The sequence below is a fragment of the Eucalyptus grandis genome, chromosome 9 (assembly GCF_016545825.1).
Source record: "Eucalyptus grandis isolate ANBG69807.140 chromosome 9, ASM1654582v1, whole genome shotgun sequence".
Lineage (NCBI taxonomy): Eukaryota > Viridiplantae > Streptophyta > Magnoliopsida > Myrtales > Myrtaceae > Eucalyptus > Eucalyptus grandis.
In genome coordinates, this window is record NC_052620.1 from 34,343,537 (window position 1) to 34,362,168 (window position 18,632).

Genomic DNA, 18,632 nt, shown 5'->3' on the forward strand with positions numbered 1-18,632 from the left:
GCCTTTTACTCCATCGAACGAGCGAAGCAAGTACTCGGACCGATAATGGAGCAGATTTTCGCGAGAATCATGGATATTCTCTTGGAGATGAAAGGTCAGATTTATGCCTTGGGATGCGAAGTTCAAAGCTTGAAGACCGAAGGTCAAGCTTCTTCCCGTTCATTAAATGAAAAGATGCAAGCCCTCTCTATTTAGAATCAGGCCAATGCCAAGAGTGAGGAGGTTGTACGGTGAAGGAAGACTTTAAGAGGCCGGAAGGCATTGTTCGATCTATGGAAGATTTCCAGGCTTGTCCGCGTTCCCAAGCAATCTTGATTTCATCTCATCCTTTTTAAATGATGACAAAAAGGGGGAGAGATGCATGATTTGAAAACTTTCATTCTTTTTTAACCGTTTGTTGGATTGTGTTTAACTCGCTCTCTGTTTTTTTGACAGACTTTGACTTTGTTTTGTGTCTCGGATAAGAACGCCTAGACTTGGATTTGATTTGGATTTGACTGCTTCTATTTATCAATATTGATATCTTATGAATGGCTTAAATCATATAATGGACTAACCTATTTTCTGTGGTTGCAGATTCTAGTGTTATTCTATTAGCCATTTATTTCCATAAGATATGCATATGTGTTTGAGAAATGTTTTGCAGGTCAAAGTTATCCAAATCTGCATGAAGGTTTTGTCACCATAAAAAGGGGAGATTGTTGGAGAAATCCTCGTGAAGAGTTTTGAAGTTGACAAAATGTTTCCGTCGATCTAGTCTCGAAGGTCGGCGGACTCTGTTGGTTAAAGTCGAAGACTTCCGGACAGCCGACTCAAGACTCAAAGTCTATCCTCATTGACAGTCACGATCCGTTGAAGAAAGGTTATCCCGAACTGATGTTTTGTTCGGGATTTAACCTTGTCATGGAGAAGATCTCGTGGCTGGAGAAGACGTATCGAATCCTTTGATTGATCAAGATTGATTCAATGACTGAAGATTCGATGATTGTCTAAATATTATTGGAAGGTTCTACTTATGGAAACCGAGATCCTAATTGTATGGGCGAACGGATTGATGGGCTATCAACACGTTCTTTTAATAGCTCGAACGATCTTCCTAATTGATTCCGTCCAACGGGTAGATTGGAGGAATTCCTTTGGAAAGTGCCAACGGGTATGATGGCATAAATGAGTATATAAGGAAGACGTTCTTAGTTGTTTAAGTAGAGTGCGCGATAGAAGAATTCCAAAGTCGAAGCTCCTATTTGTTTAGATAAATCTCTTGAGCGAATACTTGTATACAAAAGAGAGTCTATATTTGTGAGAGACCTTGAGGAGGTGTGATAGAACATCTACACTTTGTGGAATCAAGGCAAAGCTGTGCTTTGTAACTTCTCTTTTGATCATAGTAAAATCCAGCCGGTGGGTTGTCGGTGCGGAAGAGTGGACGTAGGCTTGGAATAAGCCGAACCACTATAAATCCTGTGTTTGATTTTCTCTTCCTTACTCTCTCTACATCGATCGTATTTCAATCTGCTGCTTCCGTATTTCGAAAAATTGTTTGTGCGCCTATTCACCCCCCCTCTAGGTGTTTATACTAGCAATATCACCAACACCATCACAGGAAGGAAGGGCCGCGAGGGCAGTGGCGGTGGCGACGGCACCACGTTCCCGAGGACGTTCTCACTGGCACACTTCGAGCACGGGGACTGGACCGACGGGGGGAGCTGCCCAAGGACGCGGCCGTTCGGGAGCGACGAGAAGAAGTTGGAGGGCTACGACGTGGAGTTCTATGTGGCGCCGGTGGAGGAGTTCCTTGAAGCGGAGAGGCAGGCAAGGGTGGATGGGTCGAAGATCCGGCTGCTCGACATGACGCGGGCGATGCTGCTCCGGCCCGACGGGCATCCGAACCGACAGTGCAATTGGCCCAAGAGCAACATGGGCCGGGCCGATTGTGTGCACTGGTGCTTGCCCGGCCCGATCAATACGTGGAACGAGCTCTTGTTTTATGTGATGAAGTCGGACAGAGGTGGAAAGTTCGCTCAAAGGAAGCTACATAACTTGCGCAGCTGATGTTTATGTTTATACGATATCGAGTGCAATTGGGAAAAAGGCAAGCGCATTTTTTTATCGTTCGAAAAATGGTTTTGGCAATTTTCTGTTTTTCTAGCCGAAAATTTTTGGCAAAGCATGGGTAATCGTGATTCCATTTGGGCCGGTTTCTGTTCTCGAACACGACCCTAAATGACCTAGCATAACCCCGTTGTTGCAGGCCACTAAACCCGTCAAAATGAGTGATAAATTCATTTATTAATTCATATGGGTGTTAAATGGGTTAATTATATTGACAAAATAGGTCATAAATGAGTTTAAACACAATATGAGCATTAAATGGATTATAAATAGATTATAAATGTATCATACCCCAATCTATTACTATGACCCTCTCTTCACACTCTCCCTCCTTCATTTGTTCTTGCGCTCACTCTCATCTCAATTTTGCTATGAGTTTTCATAAACTAGATTATATATGGAATTGTTTTAGTAATATGGATTGGGTTGCATATAAATCAAGTTAAGTATGAGTCATTATATTTGCATTGTATGAAAATGAATCAAAATGTGTTAAATGGGTCTGTTTGGGTCAGACTATATATGACCTGATCTAATCCACTCCTTTGATGGTTTACTTATCATTAGGGGTGATTGGTTCTTGGTTTGGTCCAATCCCACCAAGGAATCAGTAATCGGACCAAGAGAATCGGTACCCCATTTATGGAATCATGAATCAGACCACTCGGTCCTTGGACTAAACCTTCGATTAGATCTAGTTCCTAAGCAGTTCGATAGAATTGGTGGATTTACATACCTTAGCATAAATTTTTGGATTAATTGAATCGCTAATCCATGTTGCAAGTCGAAATTGGGATTTCCTCCAAGATTTACGAAGAAGACTGAGAGATGATGCCGTCGTAATTATAGGGGTGTGCTCGAAAGAAGGAGGATGATTCAATGGATTCCTTTCCATCAACAACGGACTCATAACTAAAAGGAAGATATGAGTAAGTGAGGGAGGTAAAATCGGGAAATCCTTGTAGGAAAGAAAGAAAGTAAAATAAAGAAAGAAGCAAGAGACCAAATGAGCAAATTGGATGAATTCATGCAGCAATATGAAAGAAACAAAGATTTGCTTCATCATTCGGAATAAGTGAGGTGTGAGAGGAGATTAGGGTTGAGGTTTACACTTTACTTCTTTAAGAAATCAAAAAAATATAAATTGGTTTTGTCGAGACGATCTGGTTCCGAAGTAGGAATCGAGAACCTGACCGAAAATCATTGGCTCCAATATGATGGAATCGAGAACTGACTAATGCCCCATAGGACCACTTAAAATAGGCTAGTGTAATCCGGTTCGATTCAAGCAATTCTCTATGTGCATCCTTACTCATCATAGGAGGAAATACCCGGTAGGAGTGAATGGTTTTAGGGTGGGTAGATTCTAGACCTGAAACCTAGAATTTAACCTATTATAGCCGATTCCCCTTTTTTGGACCTTATATCCTACCCTGTTCAATGCTTGGAGAATGGGTGTAGAAATGGTTGAGGAAAGGGCTTGCCCTACTGAAACTGAAGGAGGAGCAAAAACTAGAAGATGAAGGTGGGCACAGGTCTTTCTTTTCCTTGATTGGAATTCTATTTTCTAGCAAGTAAGGTCTCGTGAATCTGTCTTTGATACACTTGAGATGGCTCTCCATCCAGATGTCTAATGATGGAGCACATCCTACAAATCGCCCTTCTTCCTCAGTTCTGCAATGATTCAAAGACCAGAAAGTGTGCAAGAGTGCAGCTCAAAAATAGCAAGAGGGGGATTGGTTAACAATACCGATGGCGAAAAACTTTAAAAATACTTTGAAATTAAAAAAATATTTTCCAAATCATTAATTTTTTCTATACGGTCAACCCAGATAGATGGAGTCTACATTCTTCCTCGTCTGCTCGAGGCCACTGATCTAGCAGGCTGGCTTGGGTGAGGATGCGTAAGGCCTCTAAAAGGGGCTTTGCAAACTACTGAGTTGATGAGTGAGTGAAATGTCCGTGGAGTGGCTTCGGAGCCAAGGAATGATTCCACGGATTTCGCCAGAAAAAGGGGAACGACCATATGCCCATCAAGAATAAGAAAAGGGTTAATATTACGAGTATCAGGCTTTCGCTCACCATCAAGAATTCTTTTGTTTGATTGGGTGGACAAGTGTCGAGATCCGACGCAAACCGAGGGATCATCGGACCCCATCGAAATGAATCCTCTCTTTTTGGAGCAAGACCTTCGAGCCACCTTTCTTATCTTAGGTCGAACCTTCCCATTAGATAGCCAAGAAGAAGAATAGCTTTTCTCTATACTTTCAGCTTCTCTATACTTTCAGCAAATAAACGACAGGGTTTATGCTTTGGCTGAACGCCCATGCTATGCTAGCTATGGAAGATGAATGATGACTTTATCTTAATGGAACTCCAACAATCTAGTTTGAAGGCTGGCATAACTTGCACATACTGGACTACTGATAGATCTGGGTGGAGCCCTTGGAGAATAGAGCAGCATTTGCTTTTATTCCCCTTTAAAAAAGAAAGTGAAATCGAGACAACATTGATCTCTATAGACGGTTTTTCTTTCTAGGGCCCTGGTTTGGATTCGCCTTCCTGGTCTTCCTTTTGAATAATGGCAGCAAGATTGAATTGAATCTTTTCAAGATTTTCCATTCTAACAAAAGAAAGATAAAGGGAGACCAATCTATGATTTATGATTAGTTAAGTTGGAAGCGCTTGGAATAGGAAGGCCTACCTAAAATCCTGTTGTTTTGTTGTGGTAAGGTAAGATAGGCCATGAGCTGTAGGACTACACTGAGATGCCAGTAGAGATAGTTAAAAACCAATAACTTCTTGGGGTTAGCATGAAAAGAGCCTTTAAGAAAGAGAAACTGCAACCCCCCCTCCCCCGAATAAATAAAATAGAAGAAAGCGACTGTTCTGATGTTAAGGAATAAATAGAAATTCCTCTTAAGAGAGAGAGATTATGTACAAGATTTTGACCGTCAAGTCAAATCGTTAAGGATAAGGATAGGAAAAAATGGTGGTTTGCAACCAAAATAAGATAGTTCGATGAGCACATTGCGATGGATGGGCCAGAATGAACTCGACCACGACGCATGATGGCCATTTAAACTTAGAGAGGGACTTCTTTCAGATTCTTGTATTGTCCATCATTAGCTGTTGGTTTGTGAAGATATGTGGCTGGAAGTCGAAGAAGCCAAGGTCGAATCGGGTCATAGTTGATAACGACCCAATCGATCAACTATTTATGCGTGCACTAACTGTTATTCATTCAAGAATGGAGGACAATCAAGGTACTAATGAAATGTTACAGACCGAGTAATGCAAAGGTTGATGTCCTGACTGAACAAAGAGCAATAAGGCTAGTGTCCCCCCCATTTACACATATTGATCTTGGTGCGGGATGATTTTCTTGTGCTACACTTTTGCCTCATTCACCCATGAAGTTCCTAATTTCTGAACTTCACTCAGGCAAAAGCCCTCCACAGTGCACCAGCAGCGCCAAGAAGGTGCTCATGGCGCTGCTGGTGCTCACCTTGACACCGGTTCTCCTTGCTGCGATCCCCCTTTATTTGTTTGTCACCAGCATGCATCTCAATGTCCCTTTATCTCAGGAGCTGGTAATCAGCACCGGTGTATCCAAAGCAATAGAGGGAGTGGACAGGAGATGCGATGTATTTAGAGGGAAATGGGTCCATCACCCCAATGCCGTGTACTACACCAACGTTACTTGCCCTTTGATCATCAATCAGCACAACTGCTTGAAGTTTGGGAGGCCTAACACCAAGTTCTTGAAGTGGCAGTGGAAGCCCGACGAGTACGAGCTGCCTCAGTTCCACGCTAGCCGGTTCTTGGAGATGGCTCAAGGGAAATCGCTCACGTTCATGGGGGGATTTAGTCGGGAGGAACCAAGTGCAGTCGCTGCACCTACCTCCTGGCTAATGTAAGTGCTATCTTTGTGTCCTTACTCAGCTTATGCGGCATTTGCATTTGAGGCCTCTTATGGCAATAGTATTCGTCTGCATAGAGAGAATCCTGCCTCGGCTTATTGGCTTAAGCAAGTTTAAGCACAGATCAATAGTTTATAAAACCGAATTTGGCATTAAACAAGTTGGCTCTCAGCTTTAAAGGATGATCTTTCAGGTGGAATTTCCTGAGGAAATATCTCACAAATACTCAATAGACACGACATACTTTTTTTTTGGTCAGAAAAAGGAAACGACTTTCATTACTGGGAAAAAATAGGTGGATACACTTCGTTTGATTCAGAACAGAGAAGCTCTAAGAGGGGCGGGGGTGGTTGAAAAACCCAATTTCGTGATAATTTGTTTTTATTCTGGGCTCTAACAACCCAGTCAGCAATCCTATTGGACTCTCTCTTAATATGGGCTAACTTTATATGTTTGAAAGCCTTGAGAAGTGAATGGGCTTGTTTGATGAGCCCTTGAACTTCCTAGGTGATCTGTGCTCCGCAAGTGAGTGCACTCATCAGATCAGAATGATCTGATTCCACTTCAAGTGGTACTTGAATTCGTGTAGAAAAGTACGTTAGGGTTTCCACCATGGCTTGTGCCTCCGCTTGAGCCGCTGAAGACACCTTAATAGATCGCGCAAAACCGTCAATTAGCCTTCCAGAACTGTCACGACAAACACCTGCCACTGCGCCTTCGTTCCTTCTAGGCAGAGAGGCTCCATCAATATTGATTTTGAGTTCCCTTGGCTCTGGTGGCCGCCATTGATGGAGGCGGAAGCTTGCTGCGTTTTTGGTTTTCTTCTTCGGAGGGAGCTACTGATCGTGATTTCGTTGCATCACAACAGCTTCATCCACTACCTGCTCTGGATCTGGTTTTTTCTCTCGAAAAACAAAGTGGTTTCGGGCTTTCCATATTTGCCAAAGAACAAATGCTAGAAACTCAAAGGAGACCGAGGTATGTTCGACTTCATCTAACCATACTTCAAATCGCGATAAACCCTGGGCAGAGATATTGATGTTCAAAGCTGTATCTTTCCAGATTTTCCTTGTCCATGGACAAAGAAGGAGAGCGTGTTCTACGGTTTCAGGGCTTTGATTACAGAGACTGCAAAGGGGAGGAGGTAAGATTTGCCTTCTAAAAAGGTTATCCTCGGTAGCAAGGGCGTTTTGGCAAGCACTCCATAGAAAATATTTTATTTTGGGGTAGGTGTGGGATTGCCATATTTTCTTCCACAGAGATTTGGGGCTCTGATAGGAGGACGATGCCTTTTCTGAAGTTTGGTTGATTGTTTCCTCTCTGCTACTATTATATGCACTTTTTACTATGAAGCTTCCTGATTTGCAAGGTGTCCACACCATTCTATCTTCCAATTCCAAACTCCCCAAGGTAGTTGCTAAGATTTCATTGCTGATCTCTGAGTCAAAAAGTTCATCCACTAGTTGCTCATTCCAGCATGCCTCTTCCTTTATAATTAGTTCAGACACCATTCGAGGTTCGTTTCGGTTTGTAGGTCCCCCGATCAATCCCTGTTTAAGCCATATGTCTTCTTTGATGTTAATCTTTTCCCCATTACCAACTACCCATCTAATAGATGGATATATGGCATCCCTACCCATGATAAGGTTTTGCCATCCCCAAGAAGGTTTGCTTCCTTTCCCAGCTTGCCAAAAATTCTCTCTCGGGCAATATTTCCTTTTAGAAAACGACTCCACAAAGACAAGGGATCTTGTGAAATCCTCCATGCTTGTTTTCCCAACATAGCCTTATTGAAAGTCAATAAATCTCGAAACCCAAGATCTCCAGCATCTTTCCTATACTTCAAAGTTTCTCACATTTTCCAATGCAAACCAGTCTGCTTTTCATTATTTTTCCACCATAATGCTGCTATCTTTTTCTCAATAGCTCGACAAATTGAGATTGGAATTTTGAAAATCGACATTGCATATTGAGGTAAAGCTTGCACTACTAATTTAATGAGGACTTCCTTTCCCTCTTTCGATATCAAATTTTCCTTCCAACCTTCAAGCTTCTTGTTTACTCTTGCAATAATCCAAGCGAACATTTGTTTTTTTGTTTCCCTCCAATCGGATGGAATCCCTAAGTATTTGCCCATTTTTCCTATCACTGGGACCCTTAGTTCTCCTGCCATATTTCTTCTCAAATTTGGTGGGCACTATTTGCAAAAGAAGATTCCCGACTTGTTTAAATTTTCTGCTTGTCCAGAAGCTAAGCAATATTGACTCAAAACGGAGGCAACATTTTGGCATTCAGTGATTGTCTCATCAAGAAAGAAAATTGAGTCATCCACAAACAACAAGTGGGATAAAGTGGGACAAAAACTATTAAAACGAATTCCTTTGATGGTTCCATCTGCCACTGCTTTTTTCATCAATAAAGATAGCACATTGGCAACCAATATAAAAAGATAGGGGGATAACGAATCACCTTGTCGAATACCCCTCGATGGTTGAAAATAGGGCAAAGGCTCTCCATTAAATTTGACACTGAACGTCACTGTGGACACGCATTGCATTATCCAGTTCACCCATTTTGCATAGAATCCAAATTTTAGCAAGCAAGCTTCCAAGAAATTCCCACTCTATTCGATCATACGCTTTTTTCATATCTAGTTTCAGCACTGCCTGGAACTTTCTCTTCCTCTTTCTCACCCTTAGTTGATGAAGCACTTCTTGGACAATCAAGATATTATCTTGAATTTGTCGTCCACTAATGAAGGCGCTTTGCTCTTCACAAATTAAATTTGGAAGCCAAGGCTTTAGCCTATTAGCCAAGACTTTTGAAATGATTTTATAACTGAAATTGCATAAACTTATTGGTCGATACTATTCCAGTCTCTTCGGGTTAGGTACTTTGGGAATAAGGGATATATGAGTCTTGTTCATAACTGGATTTAATATTCCAGATATAAAAATTTTTGCACTTCCTTAAAAACATCCTGCTGAACCTCTTCCCAAAAGTGTTGATAAAATTGCCCATTTAGGCCATCAGGCCCCGGTGCCTTAGTGGAACCCAATTGGAAAACTGTTGCCTTAACTTCTTCTAGTGTCACCTCAGTTGTTAGATCATAGTTTATTTCTTCTCCAACCATGCTGTGACAATTTTCTAGCACTGGATGAAAACTACTGGGGCCCTCTAAAGTATAAAGGTTCTAAAAGAAATTCACTGTTGATTGCTTTAATTGGCTAACATCTCGTGTCCATTCCTCATTGTCAGATTTCAGCATTGTAATTCTATTCCTTTGCCGTCTCTGGATGGTGGTAGCATGAAAATACTTTGTATTCTTATCTCCCCACTTTAACCAATGTATTCTTGATCTTAATCCCCAGTACATTTTTGCTTGTCTCCATAATTTTTCTATTACTTCCTTTAGCAATTGGACTTTTTCTCGATTCTACCCTCCACTCGAAAGGTTGGTAAGTTTCTGGATTTCCTTCTTCAATCTATTAATTCTTTTATGAGCATTCGTGAACCTTTTTTTACTCCAAACTTCTAGTTCACCAGAAACTCTTTTCAAATTTGTGACCAACTCATCATTTGTATCTTCTACCTTTTGCCAAGCATCCCTTACAATTTCCCCACATTCAACCTCTTCCAGCCAAAAAGCTTCAAAATTAAATTCTTTTTTCCTTTTTTCTTGTACCGGGGATAGAGAAATTAATGACGGGCTATGGTCAGAACCAATAGCCAGTAATGCATAAACCTCCGCCTCTGGAAAAGTGACTCTCCACTCCATAGAACATACTGCTCGGTCTAGTCTTTTCTTCACATACGCATCCCCTTCCCTATTGTTAGCCCATGTGAATGTACACCCTTTGCTCTTTAGGTCCATGAGGCAACAAGCATCTAAGAAATCTTGGAAAGCCTTCATGCGGTAATTCTCTGCCAACCGCATACCAACTTTTTTCCATAGGTAAAGAATTTCATTGAAATCACTAGCACAAATCCATGAAAGGTTATTCAAGTGACCGATCTAGCACAATTCCTCCCAAAGATGAAGTCTTCCTTGAAAATCGTTTGGTGCATAAACAAAAGTAATTCGCATTCTCCGCCCACTTCCTATGTATTCTCCAATCACATTCACAAAGTGTGAAGAGTGTGATTCTACTGTAACCGAAATCATATTATCCCAAAAGAGTGCCAACCCCCTTGCAGTTCCCATTGGATTCACCATAAACAAATTCTGAAACTACAAACGCCGTTTTAAACAAAATATCATTTTTTCTTGATTTTTTGTTTCCACTAAGAACATCAAACTGGGCCTCTCATCAGCCACTAGGGCTTGGATGGCTTGAATTGTCAGGGGTGTGCCCAACCCCTGACAATTCCAATATAGGAAATTTATCTGTAAACCGATGGCTTATTCGGGCTAGCCACCAAAGCCCTTTTTTCATTCTCTACTACCAACTTGATAGGTGTATCAAGTAGCTGGGTTTCATCAATTTCTAATATGTTAGGTTGCTGAGTATCATAAGGATTGTACCTTGCTTTTTTACCACTTGGAATTTTCTTTTTGCAAAGTTTTTTCTTCTGAGAAACTGGGACCAAGGCTATAATTACCTCTATCTGTGTAGGAATCGTGACAAAAGGTGGGATTGTTTCAGTCATTTGGCATTCCTGCATCTCAACATAGCAATTTTCTATAAGTATCTCCTTTCCATTCTCCATATTGCTGTTGTTTGGTTGCTTCTGTGTACTAGATGTCTGTGGTTCATATAGCACAATTTGTCCTAGGTTTGGCGGAGTTTCTAGGGCAACTTCTTCTTCCCTATTGGCATTCTCCTTACCTCCATAAAAAAATATCCAGTATGGGCTATTTTCCTAATTCTCAATCTTTAGCCACGAGCCAAACATACGCCCATCCTCTGTATCAAAATTTTCTTCTTTAAACGGCACCTCCTCACAATAGGTAGCATAGTGCCCTATCTTTCCACAAGAGTAATAGTAATGTGGGAGCCCCTCATACTTAAAGTCAAGCCAGATTTTTTGCCCTGCATTACTGATAATAAAACCTAATTGTAGAGGGGACAATAGGTTAAGTTTCACTCTCACTTTTCCTGTTTTGATAGAGGCATTACCTTTTGTTTTGATTTTAATAGCCGAAACCACTCCAATATTACTTGCTATCTGGCGAACCGCATCTTCCGTGATCCATTCACATAGCAGCCCATGAATATGAACCCAGAATTCACACGAGTTAAAATCATAGCATTGGGGAGGAATATTTGGCTCTCATGGTTTTAAGACAAGCAAGTGGTTTGCAAAGGACCAAGGACCTGAGTCCATTACCTTGTTCTTAGTAATCTCAATATCAAAAGTGAAACAGAAAATACCAGGTCGTAACTGGGTTATCTCCACACTTTCTAGCCTCCAAGCTTTCTTCATTGTGTTCTCAAAACGCCTGGAAGTTAACCTTTGGGTTTGTGTCTAGCTATCTAAGGAGGGATCGTTTGCATTCCTTTAGTTTCTCCTCAGAGGCTATATTCTCCATCGGCTTGATGATGTTGGCTGACCACATTCTCCCTAATCGTTTGTAGAAAGATGCCATTCGTTGCTCTACGTCTTCTGCCTCTTCCATGGCAGCCAAGCTAAAAGGATTCAAGCTTTGGGATTAGACAATCCAATTAGTGAGGGATGATTGAAGCAGGCTGGGGTAAAAGGGTTAGGGTTTTTATGGTATTTGGGTGGAGACGGGATAGGATTTTAGGGAATGTTAGGGTTTTTAGCTACCCAAAAAGGTAGAGAGAGACTCTTCGAAAAGAGAGGATTGAGTGGTTTTCCTTTACAAGTAGCAAATTAGACACGACATACTTCAAAAGGTAGTATTTCGAAGATCACAAGTTCACGCTAGCCACCTTCTAGGCTCCATTCTTGGTAAAGGCCAAAGATGCAGCCCCAGATGGTCACTCCTTCAACAGCATCATAGCCTCTACTTGGACGAGCCCGATACATCTTGGGCTTCTTGTTGGAAAAATATTAGAATTCATAAAAATAGTAATAACTATTGTAAATACATTACAAAAGATTAGAAAATAAAAAAAATTTTTTGAGACGTGCAAGTACTGTCTTTAAGGATAATTTTGTCCCTCGTAGTACAAAACTCGGTGCATAAGGTTTTAGCGGCTATCCTCCCAAGATATAACATACTTTCTTCTATATTCCATATTGAATATTAGAAGGAACGGAACAACCTTATGTGTATAACCCGACAAAAAGAAAAGGAAAGATATGACAACATAGTGCATCTTCAAATATTATAGTTTGAAGTTTAATTTATATTTAAACAAGAGAAAGATAGAGCCATTAGGAGACCGTCATAAATCTATTGGTAATTAAAAGGATGTCCATTATAAAATTATGAAGGGTTTATGAAGTAATAAATCAAAAGTTATAAAGTCATTAGATAACCGTTATACGGCTATTAGAAGGCCGTTATATGGCCGTTGTTAAACCATTACAAAAATGGTGACTTTAATAACGGTCTAATTTCTAATAAATATTACGGTCATAATTTCTAATAAATATTTCAAAACTACTGAAACATCTAACAATCCCCCATATAGTTCAATAAGTTTTGAAAAGAAAAAATAGAATAATGTTGGGTTATTGGAGAGTAATGTATTCAAATTGGTGCTTGTTAGGCTATGAACTAGCCATAGAAAAAATGAAATATAAATTACAAAAATCATTGGTGAAGTTTGAAACTTCTTTGAACCAAGACTTTCTTTTTGTGAATTATAATTTTCATCAATCACATTACACTCCCATAAACTTTGTTGTTCAAATGCAGTTTTGCACTAATATGCCATGTGCATGCTTAGTTTATTCATAAGTACTTTAGAGATTATTGCCAATAATTCTCATAGGAGCGGCCTCGATTCCATCAAGTGTATTCTGCAGCTTAATACACCACTAACAATGACTATGAAATTTTATTAAGAGCTTAGTTCAACCTCTTTTTCTTTACAATTTTGCACTTTTTCACCTTATGAGAAACACAAAATTTTTAATAGTGCACTAGATCAACAAATGACTTGTTAATTCCCATATGAAACTAATTCATGAGATTGCCAATCACATAGGTTGGGTTATCATCACTCTTGATTTTCTTCAATTGGCTTGATTCCATTCCCCTCAACGTATAGTAAGAGGATTGGCCAAAATCAATTCTGACTTAACATAATCGATCGATATAAATCCTTTTTTTTTAAGGAATTATTTTACAACATCATCACGTCTTAGCCGGACATCTCTTTTTACCATTGAAAGTTCCATTCTTTGCAATGGCTATTTCTTTTTGTCAATCACAATGTTTAGACATAGGTGTCGTTTCATTTCCATAAGAAACATATGCTAAGAAATTTCTCAACTACTCAATCTCAATTTTAATATAAGTTTCAGAAATTTTTCTTCTTTCCAAGAACTTGCGTAGTTACTCAATCACCAATATAAATATTTTCTTCTCCTTCTTTACTAGAGGTTAGGAGGATAAAGCATTATGTTTTTAGCATATATACCTAGTAGCATCTGAGTCTACCTCCAATTATTTTGCATTTGCCAAAATATTGGCTTGGAAAATGACTATTATAATTACATCATCAAAGCATCTACTTCAATCAAGTCAAATTTTGGTTTAGTAGGATTGTCATTTCTTCCATAATTTTGTTTGGCTTATTTTAAAGTTACATCATCTCCACCAAGGGTGAACACATATCTTATAGTGGATTTTGTCTCATATGAATTCAAGATCCAATTATCCTTTTAATATAGCGAAAAATTCACTATGTATGATGACCTAATTTATGGTTTCTCAAATAAGATAAAAATACAATCCAAGAACACCTTCACAATTTATTTCTAAGTCAAAATTGATCATTTGGGTGCCATCGGCGATTTGTCTTGTTGGAAAATCCAACATGGAGCCAGACATCCATCGTGGCTTTGCCGACTCTGACGTGGATAATTTTTAAATAATTTTTTCCTTCTTTCTGTGCCTTTTTTAAAGGTCAGCAAGGGTCATTGGTGACCCTCACCGGTTGTGAAACCCTAGCCGAGCATTGGCAAGAACGTTCGGGGCTTCACCTATGGCCATGATGCCCTTGCCTAGGGCCTTTGTGTCTGAGGGCAAGGTAACTCTCACCTAAATATGGGCGAGGGTTTCGCAACCGGGAAAGGTTACCAACCTTGAAAAAATGAAAAAAAAAATTAAAAATTTGAAAATCTACATCAAATGGGAAATTAATAAAAAAATCAATATATAATGATTTGTAAATAATCGATTTTACTTTGATATGACACTTAAGTGACGAAAAAAAAGTTATAATAGTCAAATGAATATTGTATAAAAATTATAACCCCTTGGCTGTTTTTCTCCTTATCGTAACTATTGTTGCTCGAAGAAATTTTGCCATAAATTGATATGTGCGTCATCCCAAAATATCCGATCGATGTCGGACGAACATTTTCCTGATGATGGCAGATGGAAAGTCCGATCGATGTCTCGCACGTGCCGGATGAACACTACAGGCGCCGGAGGTATGCGACCTCCAACTTTCTGCTCCCCAACTTTTGGACATCCCACCTGGTCCAGTCCATGCAAAACGGACCCGAACGGGCCGACAAAGACGGGCCTCTTCAGCCTACACCTCGACTGGGCCGACGACAAGCGGACATCTGATTGTTTCCGTGGGACACTAGTTCCATCACCCGCTGGTCTTCTACTTGATTTTTGGACGATGGCTTTTCTTGTTGGGCAAAAGGGAAATTGGAAAAATTGGTTGTCGACTATTTTTTTTTGTTTCGGTCGTTCCAGTAGAGTGAGTTTATTCAAGAAATAAAATTACTTTCATGTACTGGCCATAAATATGTGTCCCTAGTACTTGGAAAAATACCAAGATAGTAATTTTTCAATTGAGTTAATTTAATCTTAAAAATTTTCATATTGGTTCCAATTTTGATTGAAAATTGTTAACGTGGATGCCAGCGATCATGTAGCACAGCTGGCATTGGAGTGGACCTTTTTTTTTTATAATATACTTTTTGATTTTTTCTTCCTTTTTCTTTCCCTACTCCTTTTGCCAATGGCTGGTTTCCGACTATTTAACTTCATCCATTTATTTGAACCCTAAATAGAATACAACAAAGGGAATGACTTACCATTCTAAGGCTCTGTTTGTTTCCTCTCAAATAATTAATTTGATAATTTTTTTTTATCTTTTCTTATTCTAATATTTAATTTGTGTAAATCTATGGTGTAGTTCATATTTAGATGCGCTAAGCTATTACATTATATTTTATTTTCATGATAAAAAAAAAGCTCTTATTCTAATCAATCAATGTAAATTTGGTGAGTGATTAAAGATTTATTAAGATATGATTTTAAATAAATTCATACATATATTTTTTGTAAAATAAATCAAAATCCACAACCTTCGCTTCTTGAGACGTATGGCGTGCACCTTCAATTGTTGTCGGAGCTTTAACTCTAATGGGGTTTAAAAGAAAAACATGGAAAAAAACACGACATAAACGACAAAAGAACATTGGCCTCGAAAGACTAAAAATATATCAAATGCTTCGAGTCCAAATATGAAGTCCTCAACGATGACGTCATATTTTATGTTGTGAATATATAATATTTATTCACATATACAACTAATCAATCAAGGAAATAACGGATCCATATATGATTGTAAAACACCGATCAATAAATACAGCGGAATTAAAGCGTACCTGTTTGAGCCATTGTTTCACTTGCAGAAAAGTAGATCACTCTGATAATCAGGAATCTATCGGAATGCCAGATCTTCCTCTCTATGACCTATTTCGATGTAGCAGCTTTCAATGGGATTAAAGCAACTGATAGGTATAACCTACCATTTTATAGGCTAGAGAGGGAACCTAGCAAACCCTAATCAACAGCGTGTCAACTGGGTCATTCCCATTACGGGCTTCAGTTAAACACAATTGCCTACACTTTGCTGCTCAACTAGGCCCGTTATCAATAGATGCCAATAGCCAATTCACTCAGATCACTTTAGGGTTAAACAAATATTGGAATATCCATTAACCCGATTATTTAAAATAGAAAATCAATTAATTAATGTAAACCCATATTATAGGAAATTTCCAACATTCTCCCACTTTGGCTACATTAATTAACTTATTTTATTTTGAAAATGATTTTATATTTGAAAAAGACACTATCAGGTTAATAACTAAAAATTTTGTTTTATGTGGCCACAACTTTTAAAAAATAATATTCCAATAATGGCATCTCAATACCAATCCAATCCTATATAACCTCAATTTAGGACTATGGAGATCAATGTGTTAAGAAAATGCCACAACACAAGACATTCCATAATCACATATAATAAGTATTATATTTTCATGGATCATGGGCCTAGTAGTGTAGTAAAAAATAGTGCCAACATGTGATCAAAATATACACTATTTCTTATCGGTTCTCATTGCAATTTCTTAACGACATGAAACTTCATTAACGCAATTTCTAAACAACATGAAATTGCACGACTATGTCACAATCCAACATGAGATCTCATAATCAGTGACATCCAGTCATCTTTAAACGAAATTTGTTTAAAGATACTATTTTCTACTTCCATTTCTCAGTCAACAAGAGAAAGGATAACAATAGAATCAACAACAACAATTATCAAAATAAATGCTTTAATAAACATCATAAAAGCATTATCAGTCTGCATATAACCATAATATCCAGAAATACAATTTGTATAACTCCCACTAACAAAAGAAATCAAAAGAATCTAAAACACCCATATTCTTTACATGTTCTTTAAACAAAATGGGTCGTAAGCCTTTTGTTAGAGGATCAGCCAACATGGACTCAGTTCTGATATTTTCAATTACAATGTCTCCATCTTTTACCAAGTCCTTAATAGTATAATATTTGATCTCCATGTGTTTGGACGCATTACTAATCTTGTCATGCTTGGAATAAAACACAGTTGCAATGTTGTCACAATAGATCACCATAGGTCTAGCAATAGAGTCCACAACTCGCAATCCTAAGATCAAATTTCTTAGCCAAACTGCTTGAATCGACGCACCGTAGCACGCTACAAACTCAGCATACATTATAGAGTTCGTAATCAAGGTTTGTTTTGTGCTCTTCCAAGAAATAGCACCTCCAGCCATCATAAAAATATATCCATAAATTGATTTTCTATCATCTGAACAACTAGCAAAATTAGCATCTGAATATCCAATCACCTTTAGGTCCTCTACTTTGCTATACACGAGCATAAAGTCTTTTGTTCGTTGTAGATATCTCATCACCTTTTTAGCTGTAACCCAATGTTCTTGACCTGGATTCGACAGATATCTTCCAAGAGTATTCACAGTAAAAGTAATATAAGGTCTAGTACATACTTGTGCATACATAAGACTGCCAACTGCACTAGCATAAGGAATATTCTTCATGATTTCTTTTTCAACATCATTCTTGGGGCATTGATCTATGCTCAATTTATCTCCTTTCACAACAGGAGCTTCACCTGACTTATAGGTCTGCATATTGAATCTTTTCAAAACACGATCTATATAACTTTTCTGAGATAACCCCAGAACCTTCTTAGATCTGTCACAATGAATCTCAATGCCTAGAACAAAATAGGCTTTCCCAAGATCTTTCATATCAAACTTTGTAGATATAAAATTTTTTGTGTCATTCAAGAGATCAACATCACTGCTAGCAAGTAAAATGTCATCTACATAAAGTACTAAGAAAATATATTTACTCCCACTTACTTTCATGTAGATGCATTGGTCAAACTTGTTTTCTTCAAAGCCAAACGATCTCACAACTTTGTGAAATTTTAAGTACCAATGACGTGATGCTTGTTTGAGACCATAGATGGACCTTTGAAGTTTGCACACCATATGCTCCCTTCCGGCTTCTTTAAACCCTTCAGGTTGCTACATATATACTTCTTCATCCAAATCTCCATTTAGAAAAGCTGTCTCGACATCCATTTGGTGAAACTCTAAGTCGAAATGAGCCACCAATGCCATGATTATCCGAAAAGAGTCTTTAGTGGACACTGGGGAAAAGACTTCAGTATAATCAATACCTTCTTTCTGTGTGTACCCTTTTGCGACTAACCTTGCCTTGAATCTCTCGATGTTGCCCTTATTGTCTTTCTTGGTTTTGAATACCCATTTGCAGCCAATTGGTTTATGCCCATCAGGTAAATCAATTAGTTTCCACATTTGATTAGTTGACATGGACATCATCTCGTCATTCATCGCTCCTAACCATTTATCTGCATGATCACTATTAAGAGCTTCTTTAAAGGTCGTCGGATCAACTATACTTCCAATGTCAAAATCAGCTTCTCCAAGATAGACATGATAATCATTTAGAGGTGTTAGTCTTCTTTGTCGCTGTCATCTTCGCACAGGCATTTCTGGAGCTGCATCATTCATCTGGGGAATTTCATTTGTAATTGGAGGATCTACCGTCATATTTTTGGTATTTGCTTCTTGCTGAATTTCCACTCTGCTGGGATC

The 18,632-nt window shown here is 38.8% G+C and overlaps 1 long non-coding RNA gene across 1 annotated transcript; it reads left to right on the plus strand.

Moving 5' to 3' along the window:
* The first annotated feature begins 6,594 nt into the window (after positions 1-6,594).
* Positions 6,595-11,978, plus strand: LOC120288073. Its single transcript, XR_005546319.1, has 3 exons — positions 6,595-7,013; positions 7,098-7,179; positions 11,615-11,978. It is a non-coding gene; the product is annotated as an uncharacterized LOC120288073 (long non-coding RNA).
* The last annotated feature ends 6,654 nt before the right edge of the window (positions 11,979-18,632 follow it).